Source organism: Cherax quadricarinatus, chromosome 41, assembly GCF_038502225.1.
Source record: "Cherax quadricarinatus isolate ZL_2023a chromosome 41, ASM3850222v1, whole genome shotgun sequence".
NCBI classification, from domain to species: domain Eukaryota; kingdom Metazoa; phylum Arthropoda; class Malacostraca; order Decapoda; family Parastacidae; genus Cherax; species Cherax quadricarinatus.
Genome location: NC_091332.1, coordinates 7004335 through 7027820, shown reverse-complemented (window position 1 = coordinate 7027820; position 23486 = coordinate 7004335). Strand labels below are relative to the sequence as shown.

At 44.5% G+C, this 23486-nt stretch overlaps 1 protein-coding gene across 1 annotated transcript in view; it reads left to right on the top strand.

Annotated features, from left to right (window-relative positions):
• The window catches only part of LOC128695894 (uncharacterized), a 451682-nt gene that overhangs the window by 261218 nt on the left and 166978 nt on the right, over positions 1 to 23486 (top strand). The window lies entirely within an intron of this gene.

Sequence of the window (23486 nt, the reverse complement as noted above, 5' to 3'; positions counted from 1 at the left end):
CAACCAGATAACTGCTGCAGCATATGGGTACCTGGCAAACCTGAGAATAGCGTTCCGATACCTTAGTAAGGAATCGTTCAAGACACTGTACACTGTGTACGTCACGCCCAGTTTGGAACCCACACTTGATCAAGTACGTCAAGAAATTAGAGAAAGTGCAAAGGTTTGCGACAAGGTTAGTTCCAGAGCTAAGGGGAATGTCCTACGAAAAAAGGTTAAGGGAAATCGGCCTGACGACACTGGAGGACAGGAGGGTTAGGGGAGACATGATAACGACATACAAAATACTGCGTGGAATAGACAAGGTGGACAGAGACAGGATGTTCCAGAGATGGGACACAGAAGCAAGGGGTCACAATTGGAAGTTGAAGACCCAGATGAGTCAAAGGGATGTTAGGAAGTATTTCTTCAGTCATAGAGTAGTTAGGAAGTGGAATAGTCTGGCAAGCGATGTAGTGGAGGCAGGAACTATACATAGCTTTAATTAAGACGAGGTATGATAAAGCTCGTGGAGCAGGGAGAGAGAGGACCTAGTAGCACTCAGTGAAGAGGCGGGGCCAGGAGCTGAGTCTCGACCCCTGTAACCACAATTAGGTGAGTACACACTGACACATATACCGAGCGCATCTGGAGGAAATAATAACTAGAACTGAGTATACTACAAACTCCAGTCACACAATAGAGCGAAAAAGTAATGTGGAAAATCTGGGTGTGGTAATGTCTGAAGACCTGACCTTCAAGGACCACAACAATGCCACTATCACATCTGCTAGGAAACTGATAGGATGGATAATGAGAACATTCAAGACAAGAGATGCTAAGCCAATGATGATGCTTTTTAAATCACTTATTCTTTCTGGGCTGGAATACTGCTGTGCATTAACATCTCCATTCAAGGCAGGTGAAATTGCAGAGCTAGAGAATGTACAGAGAACCTTTACTTCACGTATAAGTTCCATCAAACACCTTAACTACTGGGAGCGCCTGGAAGCACTTGACTTGTACTCACTAGAGCGCAGGCGAGAGAGATATATCATAATCTACACCTGGAAGATTCTGGAGGGACTGGTCCCTAATATGCACACAACAATCACTCCATACGTAAGCAAAAGACTTGGCAGGCGATGCAACATACCCCCAGTGAAGTAGGGGCGTCACTGGTACACTAAGAGAAAACACAATAAGTGTCCGGGGCCCAAGACTGTTCAACAGCCTCCCATCAGCAATAAGGGGAATTACCGGAAGACCCCTGGTTGTCTTCCAGAGGGAGCTGGACAGATACCTAAAGACGGTGCCGGATCAGCCGGGCTCTGGTTCGTACGTTGGATTACGTGCGGCCAGCAGTAACAGCCTCGTTGATCAGGCCCTGATCCACCGGGAGGTCTGGTTGTGGACCGGGCCGCGGGGGCGTTGATCCCCGGTATGCCCTCCAGGTAGATCTGAGGTTCACATCAACCAAATAACTGCTGCAACATACGAGCGCCTGGCAAACCTAAGAACAGCGTTTCAACACCTCAGTAAAAACTCGTTCGAGACTCTGTACACCGTGTACATCAGGTCAGTACTGGAGTATGCAGCACCAGTTTGGAGCCCACACCTGGTCAAGCACGTCAATCAGAAAAAGTGCAAAGGTTTGCAACAAGACTAGTCCCGGAGCTAAGGGGATTCTACGAGGAGAGGTTAAGGGAAATCGACCCGACGACACTGGAGGATAGGAGAGACTTGATAACGACATATAAAATAATGAGAGGAATTGACAAGGTGGATAAGGACAGGATGATTCACAGATGGGACACAGCAACAAGGGGACACAATTGGAAGTTGAAGATTCAGATGAGGCACAGGGATTTTAGGAAGTATTTCTTCAGTCACAGAGTTGTCAGGAAGTGGAAGAGTCTGGAGAATGGTGTAGTGGTGGAAGTATACATACATAGCTTTAAGAAAGAGTATGATAAAGTTCAAGGAGTAGGGAGAAAATGGACCTAGTAGCAACCAGTGAAGAGGTGGGACCAGGAGCTGTGGCTTGACCCCTGCAACTACAACTAGGTGAGTACACACACAAAGTGCGAATAACAGAAAGGAATGACGTAATGGAAATAGTCATACCGAACATGAAAGAAAAAGAAATTAGAAAAACAGAGAGCTGATGGTTCAATAAGGAACGCAGAGATAATAAAGGAGAGGTACAAGAGAATGTGGAAGAAACAAAGCAAGCAAAACTGGGAAGTAAAAGTCGGAGAGATAAAACTGGTATAAAATATCGACAAGTTGAAGATTAAGATACATGTGCAACAGTTGTAACGTTATTAATGTAACGTTTCGCCCACACTAGGCGTATTACACCTGCTGCCTCTGTATTTGACTGAAGAAGCCTACTGTGTGGGCGAAACGTTTCGAAATAAAGATACCCAACTGTTGCATACGTATCTTAATCATCAACAACTGGAACGGCAGAACGTAAGTTACTCTACAGACGAATCGGAAAAACAACGACTGTGAAGAACCAGGTGATAAAGCTGATGAAGGAGGGAGGAAAGATAACAGAGAATGATGGAGAAGTACGCAAGGAGCTTAGCAGAGGAGTCAGTCATCACCACAGTGGAAAGTGGAGAGTTATTGTAAGACGCGGGAGTCAGAGTGCATCAACAGGTGCTAGAAAACATCAGCGCAACAAAACACTGCTGAAAACAAAAGCCTGATACAACAAAAGCAATGGGACCAGACGAAATACTTCCTTGAGCGCTGAGAGGAGGAGCTGAGTGACTAGGACTCGGTGACAAAAGTCTTCATTTAATGTCTAGTCAGGGCAACTGACAGAAAACAGACAGGGTAAATATAAATATATATATATATATATATATATATATATATATATATATATATATATATATATATATATATATATATATATATAATGTGTGTGTGTGTGTGTGTATGTATATATAAAAGGGAGCACAAACCTTGGTAATAGACATCCACAAATTAGTTAAGAAAGACACTTCCCAGGACATTTCGGTCCTGGGAAGTAATCAAGGTCCCACGACCGAAACGTTTTCAAATACGTCCCAGTGTTTGCTGACTTATTTACAGTCAAGCATCTCTTCCATACATTCTCTCAAGAGAAGATCGTGAAGAAGGGGATACTGGAGCACTTTGAGAGAACATAAGAACGAAGGAACACTGCAGAAGGCCTACTGGCCCATGCGAGGCAGGTCCAAGTCTCCTACCGGCTTAAGCCAATGCACCCAACCTAGTCAGGTCAGGTCACATTGACTTAAAGATACTTTAGGGGAAATGACGAATAAGGAAATGACGAATAACTTACAATGTATAAATAACAAGAGACACAGAGTGAGGGAAGTGGTGGTACTGACGCTGGTACAGCTGTTAACATGATAGATACCTAGATATAACATCTTGGTAGCGTTGGAAATGCTGAATGTGGCGAGGGGAGGTGAGATTGGTGTGGCGAGGGGAGGTGAGATTGGTGTGGCGAGGTGAAGATTGGTGTGGCGAGGGGAGGTGAGATTGGTGTGGCGAGGGGAGGGGAGAGTGAGAGAGTTTGCGGTACAGGGAAGACACGAGTCAGTGTTCTACTATACCTTCTCCGTTACTAATTTCTCGTTCTTCTTGCTCCTGCTCCTCCTCCTCTTATTACTTCTCTTCTTGCTGCTCCTTCTATTCCCACGCCTCATGTTCCTCCTGCTGCAGCAGCTGCTGCTGCTACAGCTGCTGGTATTCTTGCCTCACACAATAGGCTGGATGTGCCTGAGGCTGGGCCCTGTAATTAACACTGCCCGTCGCGGAGTACTGTTGAGTGATTGTTATCTTCCAAGCCCTGAGATGTGACCCTGGGCAGGCTGGCGGTGTGACCTTGAATAGGATGGAGGTGTGACCCTGAGCAATCTGGAGGTGTGACCTTGGCCAGGCTAGAGGTGTGACCCTGGGCAGGGTGGAAGTGTGATCCTAGGCAGGCTGGAGGTGTTATCTTGGGTAGACTGGAGGTTTGACCCTATGCAGGCTGGGGGTGTGCCCCTGAATAGGATGGAGGTGTGATATTGGGCAGGCTGGAGGTGTGACCATGGGCAGGCTGGGGTGTGACCGTGGGAAGGCTCTAGGTGTGACCCTAGGTAGGCTGGAGGATGTTACCGTGGGAAGGCTGGAGGTGTGACCCTGGGTAGACTGGGGGTATGACCCTGGGCAGGCTGGGGTGTGACCGTGGGCAGGCTGGGGTGTGACCATGGGAAGGCTGGAGGTGTGACCCTGGGTATGCTGGTGGTGTGACCCTGAGTAGACATTAAAATGGTATAAAATACCGACAGGTTGTTAGGTAAGACACATATGCAACAGTTAGGTATCTTTATTATGAAACGTTTCGCATACACAGTAGGCTTCTTCAGTCAAGTACAGAAAAGTTGATAGAAGCAGAAGATACTTGAAGACGATGTAATCAGTCCATCACCCTTAAAGTTTTGAGGTGGTCAGTCCCTCAGTCTGGAGAAGAGCATTGTTCCATAGTATGAAACAATATTGTTTCATACTATGGAACAATGCTCTTCTCCAGACTGAGGGACTGACCACCTCAAAACTTTAAGGGTGATGGACTGATTACATCGTCTTCAAGTATCTTCTGCTTCTATCAACTTTTCTGTACTTGACTGAAGAAGCCTACTGTGTAGGCGAAACGTTTCATAATAAAGATACCTAACTGTTGCATATGTGTCTTACCTAACGACCCTGAGTAGGTTGGTGTGGCCCTGGGCAGGTCGGGATTGTAACCCTGGACAGTCACAATGTATTTAGAGACGTTTCGGTCTGCCCTGGACCATTAGCAACTTGATGGTCAGAGGACTGAAACGTCTACCTTGTGTGAATTTCGGGAGGGGTCACCCCGCCCCCTGCCTTTTCCCAGCATTCTTTTTGTCATTCAGTGTTACCTGTCATTATTATTATTATTATTATTATTATTATTATTATTATTATTATTATTTCTAATTATTATCATTATTTTAATATCAGTACAAGCGTTAAATCCATACTATACATAATTCCTTTTGTATACATAATTCCTTTTGTATAATACCGAGGTAGGAGAGAGAGAGAGAGAGAGAGAGAGAGAGAGAGAGAGAGAGGCCAGTCTCCGTTCGTATTCCGCAAACAATTTTCACTGTAGTTTGGTGTATCTCAGTACATTTTCTCCCGTAAGAACACAGTGAACGAATCGACGTTGATCGACCTGTGCGACACCCGGGTGTCTTTGTCGACCTCAGTAACGATACCCAATTGTTGCAGTACACCTGTGTTTACCTGAGGGTGTTCCGGGGGTCAGCGCCCCCGCGGCCCGGTCCTTGACCAGTCCTTCTACCAATTGTTATGAGAGAATCAGTTGTGTGAGTCTCTTGCTTGGTGATTGTAGTTATTGATTTAACCTCTTGTTTTGTCTGGTGATTGTTGTTGATTGAAACTTGTTTGGTGATTGTAGTTATTAATTGAACTTGTTGTTTTGTTTGGTGATTGTAGTTATTGTTTGAACCCGGTTGTTGTGGTCTGCGAGTGCAGGTATTAATCAAGACGGAGAGGTCGTTACCTGACGTCTTCATTTCCCTCGAGGGACAGAACAGCTAATCTTCACCTCAGTAGTGCGAGAGTACATCCTCAAGAGTGACAGTACACTTATCAGTAGTCTAGTAGTAGTAGTAGTAGTAGTGGTAGTGGTGGTAGTAGTGGTCGTAGTATTAGTAGTAGTGGTGGTTGTGGTAGTAGTAATAGTGGTGGTGGTGATAGTAGTAGTAGTAGTAGTGGTGGTAGTAGTAGTAGAAATAGGAGTTACAAGTTGTCAGAGGCACTTGTCGATAGACACTTGACATTTTTTTTTTTTGTGTGTGTGTATACTCATTTGTGGTTGCAGGGGTCGAGTCATAACTCTTGGCCCCGCCTCTTCACTGATCGCTACTGGGTCCTCTCTCTCCCTGCTCCATAAGGTTTATCATACCTCATCTTAAAACTATGTATGGTTCTTGCCTCCACTACGTAACTTGCCAGACTATTCCACTTCCTGACAACGCTGTGACTAAAGAATTACTTCCTGGGCTAGAAGAAGATAAATTATGTAACATCACAGTCACTAGTGAAATGGTTGTGAGGCAGATAGACAGACTGAAGCAAAATAAGTCGCCGGGTCCTGATGAGGTTTTTTCAAGAGTTCTTAAGGAATGCAAAATGGAACTCTGTGAACCATTAACTAATATTTTTAATTTATCTCTTCAAACAGGTGTAGTGTCTGATATGTGGAAGATGGCTAATGTAATTCCTATTTTTAAAACAGGGGACAAGTCGTTACCGTCAAATTACCGCCCAATAAGCCTGACCTCAATTGTAGGCAAATTACTAGTCAATTATAGCTGAGATTATAAGAAGCCATCTCGATAAGCATAACTTGATTAATGATACTCAGCATGGATTCACAAGAGGCCGGTCTTGTCTAACTAATTTATTAACTTTCTTCAGTAAAGCTTTTGAGGCTGTTGACCACGATGAAGAATTTGATATTATTTACTTAGATTTTAGTAAGGCTTTTGATAGAGTTCCGCACCATAGACTGTTAAAGAAAGTGGCAGCTCATGGCATTGGGGGAAAAGTGCTCTCGTGGATCGAGTCATGGCTCACTGACAGGAAGCAGAGAGTGTCCATAAATGGGGTTAAATCCGAGTGGGGATCTGTAACAAGTGGCGTTCCACAGGGATCAGTCTTGGGCCCGTTGTTGTTTATAATATATATCAATGATCTTGATGAGGGAATTACTAGTGATATGAGCAAATTCGCCGATGACACAAAGATAGGTAGGATAATTGATTCAAGCGTAGATGTTATGGAACTTCAGGAGGATTTAAACAAACTCTATTCTTGGTCAGAAAAGTGGCAGATGCAGTTCAATGTAGATAAATGCAAGGTTCTGAAGCTTGGGAGTGCCCATAACCCTAGTACTTATAAATTAAATGATGTAGAACTTAGCCATACAGATTGCGAAAAGGACTTGGGGGTTATGGTGAGCAGCAACCTTAAACCAAGACAGCAATGCCTAAGCTTACGTAATAAGGCAAATAGATTACTGGGATTTATATCAAGAAGTGTAAGCAACAGAAGTCCAGAGGTCATACTGCAGCTTTATACATAATTAGTAAGGCCTCACCTAGATTATGCAGCTCAGTTCTGGTCTCCATATTACAGAATGGACATAAATTCGTTAGAAAACATTCAGCGTAGGATGACTAAATTAATACATAGCATTAGAAATCTTCCTTATGAAGAAAGATTGAAGACTCTTAAGTTACATTCACTTGTTAGACGAAGAATGAGGGGAGACCTGATCGAAGTGTATAAGTGGAAGATAGGTATTAATAAAGGGGGTATTAATAAGGTCTTGAGGATGTCTCTCCAAGAGAGAACCCGCAGTAATGGATTTAAATTAGATAAGTTTAGATTTAGAAAGGACATAGGAAAGTATTGGTTTGGAAATAGGGTAGTTGATGAGTGGAACATTCTACCTAGTTGGGTTATTGAGGCTGGGACTTTGGGTAGTTTCAAATTTAAGTTGGATAAGTACATGAGTGGGAGGGGTTGGATTATAGTGGGACTTTCACATCAGAGCTTATTTCTTGGGTGGCATTGAAAATTGGGTTGGGCAAATGTTTTGTTAGTGGGATGAATTGTAAAGGACCTGCCTAGTATGGGCCAACAGGCCTCCTGCAGTGTTCCTCCTTTCTTATGTTCTTATGTTCTAACATCTCTTTGACTCATCTGAGTCTTCAACTTCCAATTGTGACCCCTTGTTTCTGTGTGTGTATCTACTCACCTAATAGTGGTTGCAGGGGTCGAATCTTAGCTCCTGGCACCGCCTCTTCACTGTTTGCCACTAGGTCCACTCTCTCCCTACTCCATGAGCATCATCATACCTCTTCTTGAAGCTATGTATGGATCCTGCCTCCACCATATGACTCTCCGGATTATTCTACTTCCTGACAACTTGTGACTGAAGAAATACTTCCTGACGTGTGTGTGTTAGTTACCATTTTGTCCTAGGCACATGTCGGTTAGACACTAGGCCTGTTGTAGGTGTGTAGGTGTGTGTGTGTGTGTGTGTATGTGTGTGTGTGTTTGTGTGTGTGTGTGTGTGTCTGTGTGTGTGTGTGTGTGTGTATGTGTGTATATATATGTGTGTTAGTTACCATTTTGTCCTAGGCACATGTCGATTAGAGACTAGGCCTGTTGTGTGTATGTAGGTGTGTGTAGGTGTGTGTGTGTGTGTTAGTTACCATTTTGTCCTAGGCACATGTCGATTAGACACTAGGCCTGTTGTATATGAGCACGTGTGTGTATGTGTGTGTGTGTACTCACCTATGTGTGTGTGTGTGTACTCACCTATGTGTGTGTGTGTGTGTGTACTCACCTATTTGTGTGTGTGTGTATGTTAGTTACCATTTTGTCCTAGGCACATGTCGATTAGATACTAGGCCTGTTGTAGGTGTTAGTTACCATTTTGGTCACAGACCGGGCCGCGGGGGCGTTGACCCCCGGAACTCTCTCCAGGTAAACTCCAGGCACATGTCGATTAGACACTAGGCCTGTTGTGTGTGTGTAGGTGTTAGTTACCATTTTGTCCTAGGCACATGTCGATTAGACACTAGGCCTGTTGTAGGTGTGTAGGTTAGTTACCATTTTGTCCTAGGCACATGTCGATTAGACACTAGGCCTGTTGTAGGTGTGTAGGTGTGTTAGTTACCATTTTGTCCTAGGCACATGTCGATTAGACACTAGGCCTGATGTATATGAGCACGTGTGTGTGTGTGTGTGTGTGTGTGTGTGTGTCTGTGTGTGTGTGTGTGTGTGTGTGGTGTGTGTGTGGTGTTAGTTACCATTTTGTCCTAGGCACATGTCGATCAGACACTAGGCCTGTTGTATATGAGCTCGTGTGTGTGTGTGTGTGTGTGTGTGTGTGTGTGTGTGTGTGTGTGTGTGTGTGTGTTTGTTAGTTACCATTTTGTCTTAGGCACATGTCGATTAGACACTAGGCCTGTTGTAGGTGTGTAGGTGTAGGTGTGTAGGTGTGTGTGTGTGTGTGTGTGTGTGTGTGTGTGTGTGTGTACTCACCTATTTGTACTCACCTATTTGTGGTTGCAGGGGTCGAGTCACAGCTCCTGGCCCCGCCTCTTCGCTGATTGCTACTAGGTCCTCTCTCTCCCTGCCCCATGAGCTCTATCATACCTCGCCTTAAAACTATGTATGGTTCCTGCCTCTACCACATGACCTAGGCTATTCCATGGCCTGACTACTCTATGACTGAAGAAATACTTCCTAACATCCCTTTGATTCATCTGAGTCTTCAACTTCCAATTGTGACCCCTTGTGTCTGTGTCCCATCTCTGGAACATCCCGTCTTTGTCCACCTCGTCTATTCCGCGCAGTATTTTATATGTCGTTATCATGTCTTCCCTGACCCTCCTGGCCTCCAGTGTCGTCAGGCCGATTTCCCTCAACCTTTCTTCATAGGACAATCCCCGTAGCTCTGGGACTAGTCTTGTTGCAAACCTTTGCACTTTCTCTAATTTCTTGACGTGCTTGACTAGGTGTGGATTCCAAACTGGTGCTGCATACTCCAGTATGGGCCTGACGTAGATGGTATACAGAGTCTTAAACGAATCCTTACTGAGGTATCGGAACGCTATCCGTAGGTTTGCCAGGCGCCCGTATGCTGCAGCAGTTATCTGTAAAGTAAAAGGACACAAGTGCAACTAATGTGACATTTATTGTGGCAACGTTTCGCTCTCCAGGAGCTTTATCAAGCCGTTACAAACAATACATGGACACATGTATTGTTTGTAATGGCTTGATAAAGCTCCTGGAGAGCGAAACGTTGCCACAATAAATGTCACATTAGTTGCACTTGTGTCCTTTTACTTTACATATTGTCGGTAATTCTACCAACTTTATTACAAGCAGTTATCTGATTGATGTGCGCCTCAGGAGGTATGCTCGGTGTTATACTCACCCCCAGATCTTTTTCCTTGAGTGAGGTTTGCAGTCTTTGGCCATCTAAACTATATTGTGTCTGCGGTCTTCTTTGCCCTTCCCCAATCTTCATGACTTTGCATTTGGCAGGGTTAAACTCAAGGAGCCAGTTGCTGGACCAGGCTTGTAGCCTGTCCAGGTCTCTTTGTAGTCCTGCCTGATCCTCGTCTGATTTGATTCTTCTCATTAACTTCACATCATCTGCAAACAAGGACACTTCTGAGTCTATCCCTTCCGTTATGTCGTTCACGTATACCAAGAACAGCACAGGTCCTAGGACTGACCCCTGTGTGTATATGTGTGTGTGTGTGTATGTGTGTGACTGTGTGACTGTGTACAGTATGTCTACACATTCTCCTCCCTGTGGCAGTTCATGGTGGTTCTTATGGTGCATGGTGACACTCCCCAGTGCCACAAGTGCATGGTGGCACTCCCCAGTGCCACAGGTGCGTGTTGCGGAGAGGAATGATGAAGTGATAGTAGCCAGAAGCTAGTTATGTCGTAGGAAGCTGTAGAGGTTGAACTATGATATGTAACCAGATCCCCCCCCCCATACTCACAGCTGGGTGAGTACACACCAGAAAAATGAGTGTGTGGGAGGTGTGACTGCTGTGGTTATTACAGGTGTGGGAGAGGTGTAACTGCTGTAGTTATTTCAGGTGTGGGGGAGGTGTAACTGCTGTGGTTATTACAGGTGTGTGGGAGGTTTAACTGCTGTAGTTATTTCAGGTGTGGGGGAGTAACTGATGTTATTACAGGTGTGTGGGAGGTGTAGCTGCTGTGGTTATTACAGGTGTGTGGTGTGATGCAGTTCAGATGGGCTTGTGAGGTCTCTAGGGAGACCTAATTATATGGTCACACCTGCCTTAGCAAATGTCGGGTAGTCCCGCCCACGTCTGAGGTCTTTTGTTCTTAACGGCGTCAGACCTCGGCGTCAGGTCGTAACACGTGGTACATACCCCATTGGGGAGGGGGTACTTTGACTACGATATAAGCCCATGGAACAGCTGAGCAAGGAGGTTGTTGGTGACAGGTCCGGGGAGCGAGAGCTCTGGACAGCCGCGTGTGTAGTGGACCACGCATTGGGAATCTCGGGTCAGCTGGTCGGTGAATTAAGAGTGAGTACTAGTCCGTGTTACTGATAACATCTACCCTTCCCCCTGGTATTAAGTCTCATAGGTACATTGTTATATTGTGTAAATTTCCATCAGGATATGTTGTATTCTAGCCCTTTTTTGTTATTAAGTAAACTATAGCCATAGTTGCCATTTTTATTTGTACCTTCATATGCTATTCCCTATTCTGTTAAGCACTGGGATACACAGGAGACGTGCTCACTCGCTGGGATACCTCAGGTAGAGTGGGTAGAGGTCTCACAGTGGGAGGTTTAACTGTAGTTATTACAGGTGTGTGAGAGGTGTAAGTGTTGTAGTTATTACAGGTGTGTGTGGGAGGTGTAACTGTTGTAGTTATTACAGGTGTGTGGGAGGTGTAACTGTTGTAGTTATTACAGGTGTGTGGGAGGTGTAACTGCTGTAGTTATTACAGGTGTGTGGGAGGTGTAACTGCTGTAGTTATTACAGGTGTGTGGGGGAGGTGTAACTGCTGTAGCTAGCACAGGTGTGTATCAGGTGTAGCAGCTAAGTGATGCTACCCACTACAGTTGTACACTAACTAGCAGCTATTAATCAAGGCAAGTATTCGTCACTGAACAAGTTAATCACTCAGGCAGTGAAGGTGATTAATTAGGCGCTAGTCCAAGTTCAGATTTACACTACTCTCTCCTACCAACTACACTATTATTATTATTATTATTATTATTATTATTATTATTATTATTATTATTATTATTGTTATTATTATTATTATATTATTATTATTATTATTATTATTATTATTATTATTATTATTATTATTATTATTATCTTGTCTGTTCGTTACTGTTTTTTTTCTGTTTTATTTACTTCATGTTGTTTTCTCTTCAACCGCCATTAAATAATTATTTATTTATTTATTTCTGTTTTGCAGTGATTTGTTTGTTTCTGTTTTATTATGTGTTGCAGAACCCTTCGTGCGCACATGCGCGCGTGCACACACACACACATACGCACACACACATGCACACACACACATACACACACACACACACACACACACACACATACACACACACACACACACACAAATACATACACATACACACACACATACACACACACACACACGAATGAAGCCAAACTACAAGAAAGGGGACTATACAGGAATGAGGAACTACCTGAACGGGGTTCAGTGGGACAGAGAACTGGCAGGGAAGCCAGTTAATGAGATGATGGAATATGTAGCAACAAAATGCAAGGAGGCTGAGGAGAGGTTTGTACCCAAGGGTAACAGGAGTAATGAAAAAGCCAGGATGAGCCCATGGTTTACCCAAAGGTGCAGGGAGGCAAAAACCAAGTGTGCTAGGGAATGGAAGAAATATAGAAGGCAAAGGACCCAGGAGAATAAGGAGAACAGTCGTAGAGCCAGAAACGAATATGCACAGATAGGAAGGGAGGCCCAAAGACAATATGAAAATGACATAGCAGCGAAAGCCAAATCTGACCCGAAACTGTTGTACAGCCACATCAGGAGGAAAACAACAGTCAAGGACCAGGTAATCAGGCTAAGGAAGGAAGGAGGAGAGACAACAGGAAATGACCGTGAAGTATGTGAAGAACTCAACAAGAGATTCAAAGAAGTGTTCACAGAGGAGACAGAAGGGACTCCAGAAAGACGGAGAGGTGGGGCACACCACCAAGTGCTGGACACAGTGCACACAACCGAGGAAGAAGTGAAGAGGCTTCTGAGTGAGCTAGATACCTCAAAGGCAATGGGGCCAGATAACATCTCCCCATGGGTATTGAGAGAGGGAGCAGAGGCGCTATGTGTACCCCTAACAACAATATTCAATACATCTATCGAAACAGGGAGATTGCCTGAGGCATGGAAGACAGCAAATGTAGTCCCAATCTTTAAAAAAGGAGACAGACATGAAGCATTAAACTACAGACCAGTGTCACTGACATGTATAGTATGCAAAATCATGGAGAAGATTATCAGGAGAAGAGTGGTGGAACACCTAGAAAGGAATGATCTCATCAACAGCAGCCAGCATGGTTTCAGGGACGGGAAATCCTGTGTCACAAACCTACTGGAGTTCTATGACATGGTGACAGCAGTAAGACAAGAGAGAGAGGGGTGGGTGGATTGCATTTTCTTGGACTGCAAGAAGGCGTTTGACACAGTTCCACACAAGAGATTGGTGCAAAAACTGGAGGACCAAGCAGGGATAACAGGGAAGGCACTACAATGGATCAGGGAATACTTGTCAGGAAGACAGCAGCGAGTCATGGTACGTGGCGAGGTGTCAGAGTGGGCACCTGTGACCAGCGGGGTCCCGCAGGGGTCAGTCCTAGGACCAGTGCTGTTTCTGGTATTTGTGAACGACATGACGGAAGGAATAGACTCTGAGGTGTCCCTGTTTGCAGATGACGTGAAGTTGATGAGAAGAATACACTCTATCGAAGACCAGGCAGAACTACAAAGGGATCTGAACAGGCTGCAGACCTTGTCCAGCAATTGGCTCCTGGAGTTCAATCCCACCAAGTGCAAAGTCATGAAGATTGGGGAAGGGCAAAGAAGGCCGCAGACGGAGTACAGTCTAGGGGGTCAGAGACTACAAACCTCACTCAAGGAAAAAGATCTTGGGGTGAGTATAACACCAGGCACATCTCCTGAAGCGCACATCAACCAAATAACTGCTGCAGCATATGGGCGCCTAGCAAACCTCAGAACAGCATTCCGACATCTTAATAAGGAATCGTTCAGGACCCTGTACACCGTATACGTTAGGCCCATATTGGAGTATGCGGCACCAGTTTGGAACCCACACCTAGCCAAGCACGTAAAGAAACTAGAGAAAGTGCAAAGGTTTGCAACAAGACTAGTCCCAGAGCTAAGAGGTATGTCCTACGAGGAGAGGTTAAGGGAAATCAACCTGACGACACTGGAGGACAGGAGAGATAGGGGGGACATGATAACGACATACAAAATACTGAGAGGAATTGACAAGGTGGACAAAGACAGGATGTTCTAGAGATTGGACACAGTAACAAGGGGACACAGTTGGAAGCTGAAGACACAGATGAATCACAGGGATGTTAGGAAGTATTTCTTCAGCCACAGAGTAGTCAGTAAGTGGAATAGTTTGGGAAGCGATGTAGTGGAGGCAGGATCCATACATAGCTTTAAGCAGAGGTATGATAAAGCTCACGGCTCAGGGAGAGTGACCTAGTAGCGATCAGTGAAGAGGCGGGGCCAGGAGCTCGGACTCGACCCCCGCAACCTCAACTAGGTGAGTACAACTAGGTGAGTACACATACACACTCACACACACACACACGCGCGCACACACACATACACATGCACACACACACCACACACACACACACACACACACACACACACACACACACACACACACACACACACATACACTCACAGACACACACACATACACACACACACACACACACACACACATACACACGGATGAATTAAAAGGCCAGGAGCTTGGACTCGACCCCCGCAACCTCAACTAGGTGAGTACACACACACACACACACACACACACACACACACACACACACACACACACACACACACACACACACTCATACACAGACTCACACACACACACACACACACACACACACACACACACACACATATACACACGGATGAATTAAAAGACAAGATTGCGAGAGTCAAAAATCATACACAGCTTGAGTAGAGGGTACGTCTGTTCCGTGGAGGGCGGAAATGAATACAGCCGGTCGACAGCAGCTAAGATTCGCAGCCAGGAGGCACGACTCGACCCCCTCACAAACACAACTGGGTCAGTACACAACCTCGGTACAGGGAGGTTGGAAAGAGATAGGGGGTGGGGGTCAGAAGGGGGTTAGGGGAGGTAAGGAGTTGGGGTAGGTTGGTGGTTGGGGTATAGGGGTAGGTTGTAGCTCAGTAGTTAACAGCATAATAAAATAAGGGATATATATATGGGTGATGAATTGTTGTGACTGGCCCCACCTGCTGGGATATTTATAATACACCTTGCTGACTCATCATGTCTGTCAAAATATGGCAGTGGCGACTGCGGCAGCGGCGGCAGCGGTGGAGGCGTCGGGTCCCTTAATTTAATATTTCACTGTGGCTAACAGTGCATGTGCTCCTCACCCGGCGTTCCTTGTCCTTCTACTCGATACAAATCTCATTTCACTAAATTGTCGTAGTCAGGTTACGTTACGACACAGGTCTCGGCAGCCAGGTGTTTATCTTGGGAATTTACGTAAATATGATTGAGGGTGGCGGGAAATGATGGCGGCGGCCTGTGATTGGCTATAATTATGGCGGGGAAACCTGGCACCGACCAATCAGGTTGGCCGCCTCTCCCGCCACCATTAGCGCGCCTCTGCAAATTGATGACCTGCCACATTTTCCCGCCAATTTAATCATATATCGGATGAATGTGTTTGTAAATATATGGACGGTGGGACGTGACGAGTTGGTTTACCAGGATCAGCGTGCTCAGCCAAATTAATAGATGCCCTGAATAGCCATATATATCCTTTGAAGTAATGGAAATGTTTTAAATATTGCAGTGCTAGAGAGACAGAATATTAGTACACATTAAGTAAGTTTATTTAGGTACAGGTACACATATGTACAATTATCATACATAGTGTAAATTACCCACCAGGATAACACAAAAAAGGTCATACAAAGTGACTTATTCCCATCGGGGCGTCGATATTTCCATTGGGAGTACATGTGGCTGAACTGGACCATCATCGTCAACATCCTCGTCAGCATCCTCTCCAACATCCTCGCCAACATCCTCGTCAGCATCCTCTCCAACATCCTCGCCAATATCCTTGTCAGCATCCTCTCCAACATCCTCGTCAACATCCTCGTTAACATCCTCGTCAACATCCTCTCCAACATCCTCTCCAACATCCTCTCCAACATCCTCTCCAACATCCTCTCCAACATCCTCTCCAACATCCTCGTTAACATCCAAAACAATTGCAAAACCGCTTCAGTCTACCGCTGTTTAACGTAACTCAACAAAGTTTATGAGACGGTTGAGTTATGCCGAGAGATGGAAGATTAATTTAACCTCGTAGCCCATTCCAAAATGACAGTTCTGACGTGTTTTCACTTTATTTTAAATGTTACTATCAAACAATATGAAAAAGTTTTGATAATGCATACATTATCCTGGCAGTTAGAGAGTACCTGGGGTGGGGGAGGGGAAGTGCCAGCTTACCTCTTCGCCTGCCTATACTCCACTTTACGCCACTTATTTGCCGCTTAGTCTGCACTTTATGTAGCGGGGAAAATATACTGGGGTAAAATGATAAAGGAACATGTGAGGGAATACTATATTTTATTACACTACTAATAAAAGTATGGAGACTGCACAATTACTGGTGAAGTACCAGTTACTGGGAGGGGAATAATGTAATGTTATAGTGGGGGAGGGGTTATTACAATGATCTAGCATACAACGATGAGAAATGAAAATATAAACTGTACTGGTGAGAGGAACACTTACGAACCTCTACTTCGTGTTGGTCCAGCCAAGACCAGGCCTCTGTTGTCTGTGTATCTAGCTTCTCCCCATACTGAAGGAACGAGGAACTCTTGCAATACCCCTGTCATGTGGGCGGGTAGGGTTGGAGGAGCAACATCATTAGCAGTTAACATGAGAACTGGATGAAGTGTGTGTGTGTGTGTGTGTGTGTGTGTGTGTGTGTGTGTGTGTGTGTGTATGTGTGTGTGTAACGATGATTATTGTTTAAACTTCAGAAACGGAGTAATGAAGTGTATGTACACAACAAGAATATGAACAACAAGAATATAATAAATTCAAAAATAATCCATGATGGGTACAACATCTAGCTTGGCTGTATGCACCATTGTTAAGGATTGTGTGGGTCTAGTGGTCTAAAGCGTCAAGCGTTGTCTCTCACCATGAGGCGGGCCAAAACAGCATGAGTTCGACTCCTTGGCTAGTGCAGTGTTGTTATTGATATATATACATATTTAATGTGTGTACTCTTGTGTACTATTTATGTTAGTGTGCGTATAGGTGTATGAAGGCAGTTGTATAGACCGTAACCTAACAGTCAGTGCTGGACGACACCGGTTCAGACACCAGACATTTCTTCGCATCTCCATTTCACACACACAAAAACGAGAAGACAAAAGAAAAAAAACAGAAGATTTCTATTCGTTTAAACCTCCACCGCGACTTTCCCGTCAAAGAAATGGAAAAGGTATAATTGGGGACGGAGAAAGTTTAAGATTGAGCTGTACAGGGACTCCAGGATGGGATTATCCCAGGGATCCTCCTGTCCTTCTCCAGGAGTGACGAGGCGGCCTTGTGTTGAGAGCAAGTGTTTTCTTGTAGCTGCAGTAACTGCAGTAGCTGCAGTAACTGCTCTCTTGCAGGGCAAGAATCAACAGGGTATGGCGTTGCAGGACAAGAATTAAACATGGTATGGTGTTGCGGGATAAGAATCAAACAGGGTATGGCGTTGCAGTACAAGACTTAAAAAGGGTATGGTGTTGCAGGATAAGAATCAAACAGGGTATGGCGTTGCAGGACAAGAATTAAACAGGGTATGGTGTTGCAGGATAAGAGTCAAACAGGGTATGGTGTTGCAGGACAAGAATTAAACGGGGTATGGTGTTGCAGGATAAGAATCAAACAGGGTATGGCGTTGCAGGACAAGGATTAAACAGGGTATGGTGTTGCAGGATAAGAATCAAACAGGGTATGGCGTTGCAGGACAAGAATTAAACAGGGTATGGTGTTGCAGGATAAGAATCAAACAGGGTATGGTGTTGCAGGACAAGAATTAAACAGGGTATGGTGTTGCAGGATAAGAATCAAACAGGGCATGGCGTTGCAGGACAAGAATCAAACAGGGTATGGTGTTACAGGACAAGAATTAAACAGGGTATGATGTTGCAGGGTAAGAATCAAACATGCCACGGTGTTGCAGCGTAAGAATCAACAGGGTATAGTGTAGCAGAGCAGGAATCAACATTGTATGGTGTCACAGGGCAAGAATCAATCAGAGCATGGTGTTGCAGGGTAAGCATCAACAGGGAATAGTGTTGCAGGGTAAAATCAACAGGGTATAATGTTGCAGGGTAAGAATTAACAGGGTATAGTGTTGCAGGGTTATAATCAAAGAGGGCATAGTGTTGCAGAGTAAGAATCAAACAGGACATGGTGTTGCAGGGTAAAAATCAACAGGGTATAATGTTGTTGGGTAAGAATCAACATTGTATAGTGTTGCAGGGTAAGAATCAGCAGAGTATAGTGTTGCAAGGAAAGAATCAACAGGGATAGTGTTGAAGGTTATAATTCAAACAGGGCGTAGTGTTGCAGGGTACGAATCAACAGGGTATAGTGTTGCATGGTAAGAATCAACAGGGTATAGTGTTGCAGGGTAAGAATAAACAGGGTATAGTGTTGCAGGGTAAGAATCAACAGGGAATAGTGTTGCAGGGTAAGAATCAACAGGGTATAGTATTGCAGGGAAAGAATCAACAGGGTATAATGTTGCAGGGTAAGAATCAATAGGGTATAGTGTTGCAGGGTACGAATCAATAGGGTATAGTGTTGCAGGGTAAGAATCAATAGAGTATAGTGTTGCAGGGTAAGAATCAACAGGGTATAGTGTTGCAGGGTAAGAATCAACAGGGTATAGTGTTGCAGGGTAAGAATCAACAGGGTATAGTGTTACAGGGTAAGAATCAACAGGGTATAGTGTTGCAGGGTAAGAATCAACAGGGTATAGTGTTGCAGGGTAAGAATCAATAGGGTATAGTGTTGCAGGGTAAGCATCAACAGGGTATAGTGTTGCAAGGTACGAATCAACAGGGTATAGTGTTGCAGGGTAAGAATCAACAGGGTATAGTGTTACAGGGTAAGAATCAACAGGGTATAGTGTTGCAGGGTAAGCATCAACAGGGTATAGCGTTGCAGGGTAAGAATCAACAGGGTATAGTGTTGCAGGGTAAGAATCAACAGGGTATAGTGGTGCAGGGTAAAAATCAACAGGGTATAATGTTGCAGGGTAAGCATCAACAGGGTATAGTGTTGCAGGGTAATAATCAACAGGGTATAGTGTTGCAGGGTAAGAATCAACAGGTTATAGTGTTGTAATGTAAGAATCAAACAGAACATGATGTTGCAGGGTAAGAATCAACAGGGTATAGTGTTGTAATGTAAGAATCAAACAGGACATGGTGTTGCAGGGTAAGAATCAACAGGGTATAGTGTTGCAATGTAAGAATCAAACAGGACATGGTGTTGCAGGGTAAGAATCAACAGGGTATAATGTTGTTGGGTAAGAATCAACATTGTATAGTGTTGCAGGGTAAGAATCAGCAGAGTATAGTGTTGCAAGGAAAGAATCAATAGGGATAGTGTTGAAGGTTATAATTCAAACAGGGCGTAGTGTTGCAGGGTACGAATCAACAGGGTATAGTGTTGCAAGGTAAGAATCAACAGGGTATAGTGTTGCAGGGTAAGAATAAACAGGGCATAGTGTTGCAGGGTAAGAATCAACAGGGAATAGTGTTGCAGGGTAAGAATCAACAGGGTATAGTGTTGCAGGGAAAGAATCAACAGGGTATAGTGTTTCAGGGTAAGAATCAATAGGGTATAGTGTTGCAGGGTAAGAATCAATAGGGTATAGTGTTGCAGGGTAAGAATCAATAGAGTATAGTGTTGCAGGGTAAGAATCAACAGGGTATAGTGTTGCAGGGTACGAATCAACAGGGTATAGTGTTGCAGGGTAAGAATCAACAGGGTATAGTGTTGCAGGGTAAGAATCAACAGGGTATAATGTTGCAGGGTAAGCATCAACAGGGTATGGTGTTGCAGGGTAAGAATCAACAGGGTATAGTGTTGCAGGGTAAGCATCAACAGGGTATAGTGTTGCAGGGTAAGAATCAACAGGGTATAGTGTTGCAGGGTAAGCATCAACAGGGTATAGTGTTGCAGGGTAAGAATCAACAGGGTATAGTGTTGCAGGGTAAGCATCAACAGGGTATAGTGTTGCAGGGTAAGAATCAACAGGGTATAGTGTTGCAGGGTAAGAATCAACAGGGTATAGTGTTGCAGGGTAAGAATCAACAGGGTATAGTGTTGCAGGGTAAGAATCAACAGGGTATAGTGTTGCAGGGTAAGAATCAACAGGGTATAGTGTTGCAGGGTAAGAATCAACAGGGTATAGTGTTGCAGGGTAAGAATCAACAGGGTATAGTGTTGCAGGGTAAGCATCAACAGGGTATAGTGTTGCAGGGTAAGCATCAACAGGGTATAGTGTTGCAGGGTAAGCATCAACAGGGTATAGTGTTGCAGGGTAAGAATCAACAGGGTATAGTGTTGCAGGGTAAGCATCAACAGGGTATAGTGTTGCAGGGTAAGAATCAACAGGGTATAGTGTTGCAGGGTAAGCATCAACAGGGTATAGTGTTGCAGGGTAAGCATCAACAGGGTATAGTGTTGCATGGTAAGCATCAACAGGGTATAGTGTTGCAGGGTAAGCATCAACAGAGTATAGTGTTGCAGGGTAAGCATCAAAAGGGTATAGTGTTGCAGGGTAAGAATCAACAGGGTATAGTGTTGCAGGGTAAGCATCAACAGGGTATAGTGTTGCAGGGTAAGCATCAACAGGGTATAGTGTTGCAGGGTAAGAATCAACAGGGTATAGTGTTGCAGGGTAAGAATCAAGAGGGTATAGTGTTGCAGGGTATAGTGTTGCAGGGTAAGCATCAACAGGGTATAGTGTTGCAGGGTAAGAATCAACAGGGTATAGTGTTGCAGGGTAAGCATCAACAGGGTATAGTGTTGCAGGGTAAGAATCAACAGGGTATAGTGTTGCAGGGTAAGCATCCACAGGGTATAGTGTTGCAGGGTAAGCATGAACAGGGTATAGTGTTGCAGGGTAAGCAGCAGGGTATAGTGTTGCAGGTTAAGCATCAACAGGGTATAGTGTTGCAGGGTAAGCATCAACAGGGTATAGTGTTGCAGGGTAAGCATCAACAGGGTATAGTGTTGCAGGGTAAGAATCAACAGGGTATAGTGTTGCAGGGTAAGCATCAACAGGGTATAGTGTTGCAGGGTAAGAATCAACAGGGTATAGTGTTGCAGGGTAAGCATCAACAGGGTATAGTGTTGCAGGGTAAGCATCAACAGGGTATAGTGTTGCAGGGTAAGCATCAACAGGGTATAGTGTTGCAGGGTAAGCATCAACAGGGTATAGTGTTGCAGGGTAAGCATCAACAGGGTATAGTGTTGCAGGGTAAGCATCAACAGGGTATAGTGTTGCAGGGTAAGAATCAACAGGGTATAGTGTTGCAGGGTAAGCATCAACAGGGTATAGTGTTGCAGGGTAAGCATCATCAGGGTATAGTGTTGCAGGGTAAGCATCAACAGGGTATAGTGTTGCAGGGTAAGCATCAACAGGGTATAGTGTTGCAGGGTAAGAATCAACAGGGTATAGTGTTGCAGGGTAAGCATCAACAGGGTATAGTGTTGCAGGGTAAGCATCAACAGGGTATAGTGTTGCAGGGTAAGAATCAACAGGGTATAGTGTTGCAGGGTAAGCATCAACAGGGTATAGTGTTGCAGGGTAAGAATCAACAGGGTATAGTGTTGCAGGGTAAGCATCAACAGGGTATAGTGTTGCAGGGTAAGCATCAACAGGGTATAGTGTTGCAGGGTAAGCATCAACAGGGTATAGTGTTGCAGGGTAAGCATCAACAGGGTATAGTGTTGCAGGGTAAGCATCAACAGGGTATAGTGTTGCAGGGTAAGCATCAACAGGGTCAGGGTAAGCATCATCAGGGTATAGTGTTGCAGGGTAAGCATCAACAGGGTATAGTGTTGCAGGGTAAGCATCAACAGGGTATAGTGTTGCAGGGTAAGCATCAACAGGGTATAGTGTTGCAGGGTAAGCATCAACAGGGTATAGTGTTGCAGGGTAAGCATCATCAGGGTATAGTGTTGCAGGGTAAGCATCCACAGGGTATAGTGTTGCAGGGTAAGCATGAACAGGGTATAGTGTTGCAGGTTAAGAATCAACAGGGTATAGTGTTGCAGGGTAAGAATCAACAGGGTATAGTGTTGCAGGGTAAGAATCAACAGGGTATAGTGTTGCAGGGTAAGAATCAACAGGGTATAGTGTTGCAGGGTAAGCATCACCAGGGTATAGTGTTGCAGGGTAAGCATCATCAGGGTATAGTGTTGCAGGGTAAGCATCAACAGAGTATAGTGTGTGCAGGGTAAGCATCAACAGGGTATAGTGTTGCAGGGTAAGCATCATCAGGGTATAGTGTTGCAGGGTAAGCATCAACAGGGTATAGTGTTGCAGGGTAAGCATCAACAGGGTATAGTGTTGCAGGGTAAGCATCAACAGGGTATAGTGTTGCAGGGTAAGCATCAACAGGGTATAGTGTTGCAGGGTAAGCATCAACAGGGTATAGTGTTGCAGGGTAAGAATCAACAGGGTATAGTGTTGCAGGGTAAGCATCATCAGGGTATAGTGTTGCAGGGTAAGCATCAACAGGGTATAGTGTTGCAGGGTAGTGCTGTCTGGTGTTCATGTAAACACTGTCGTTCATATCAGCATTATGTCGCGCTGTCTGGTGTTCATGTGAACACTGTCGTTCATATCAGCATTATGTCGTGCTGTCTGGTGTTCATGTGAACACTGTCGTTCATATCAGCATTATGTCGTGCTGACGCGGCCATGACAGGACAGGCTGGGGGCAGTAGTCCTTGTCGTTTCCCAGCGACACACACACTCACACACACACACGGTGAGGTGTGTATATCTCTCAGTGTATACACACCTCGACGTGTGTGTATTCGCGTGTATAAAGTGATAACTTTAATCTGTATTTTAGTAATCAAAATATCTGTCATCAATAATGTTGGGTTGATATGCAGCTTTAATGACCCCTCGAGCATCGATAGACTTAAATGATTCTCGTACAGCTGATAGACTTTAAATACCCTCATACAGCTATAGGCTTTAAATACCCTCATACAGCTATAGGCTTTAAATACCCTCATACAGCTATAGGCTTTAAATACCCTCATACAGCTATAGGCTTTAAATACCCTCATACAGCTATAGGCTTTAAATACCCTCATACAGCTATAGGCTTTAAATACCCTCATACAGCTATAGGCTTTAAATACCCTCATACAGCTATAGGCTTTAAATACCCTCATACAGCTATAGGTTTTAAATACCCTTATACAGCTATAGGCTTTAAATACCCTCATA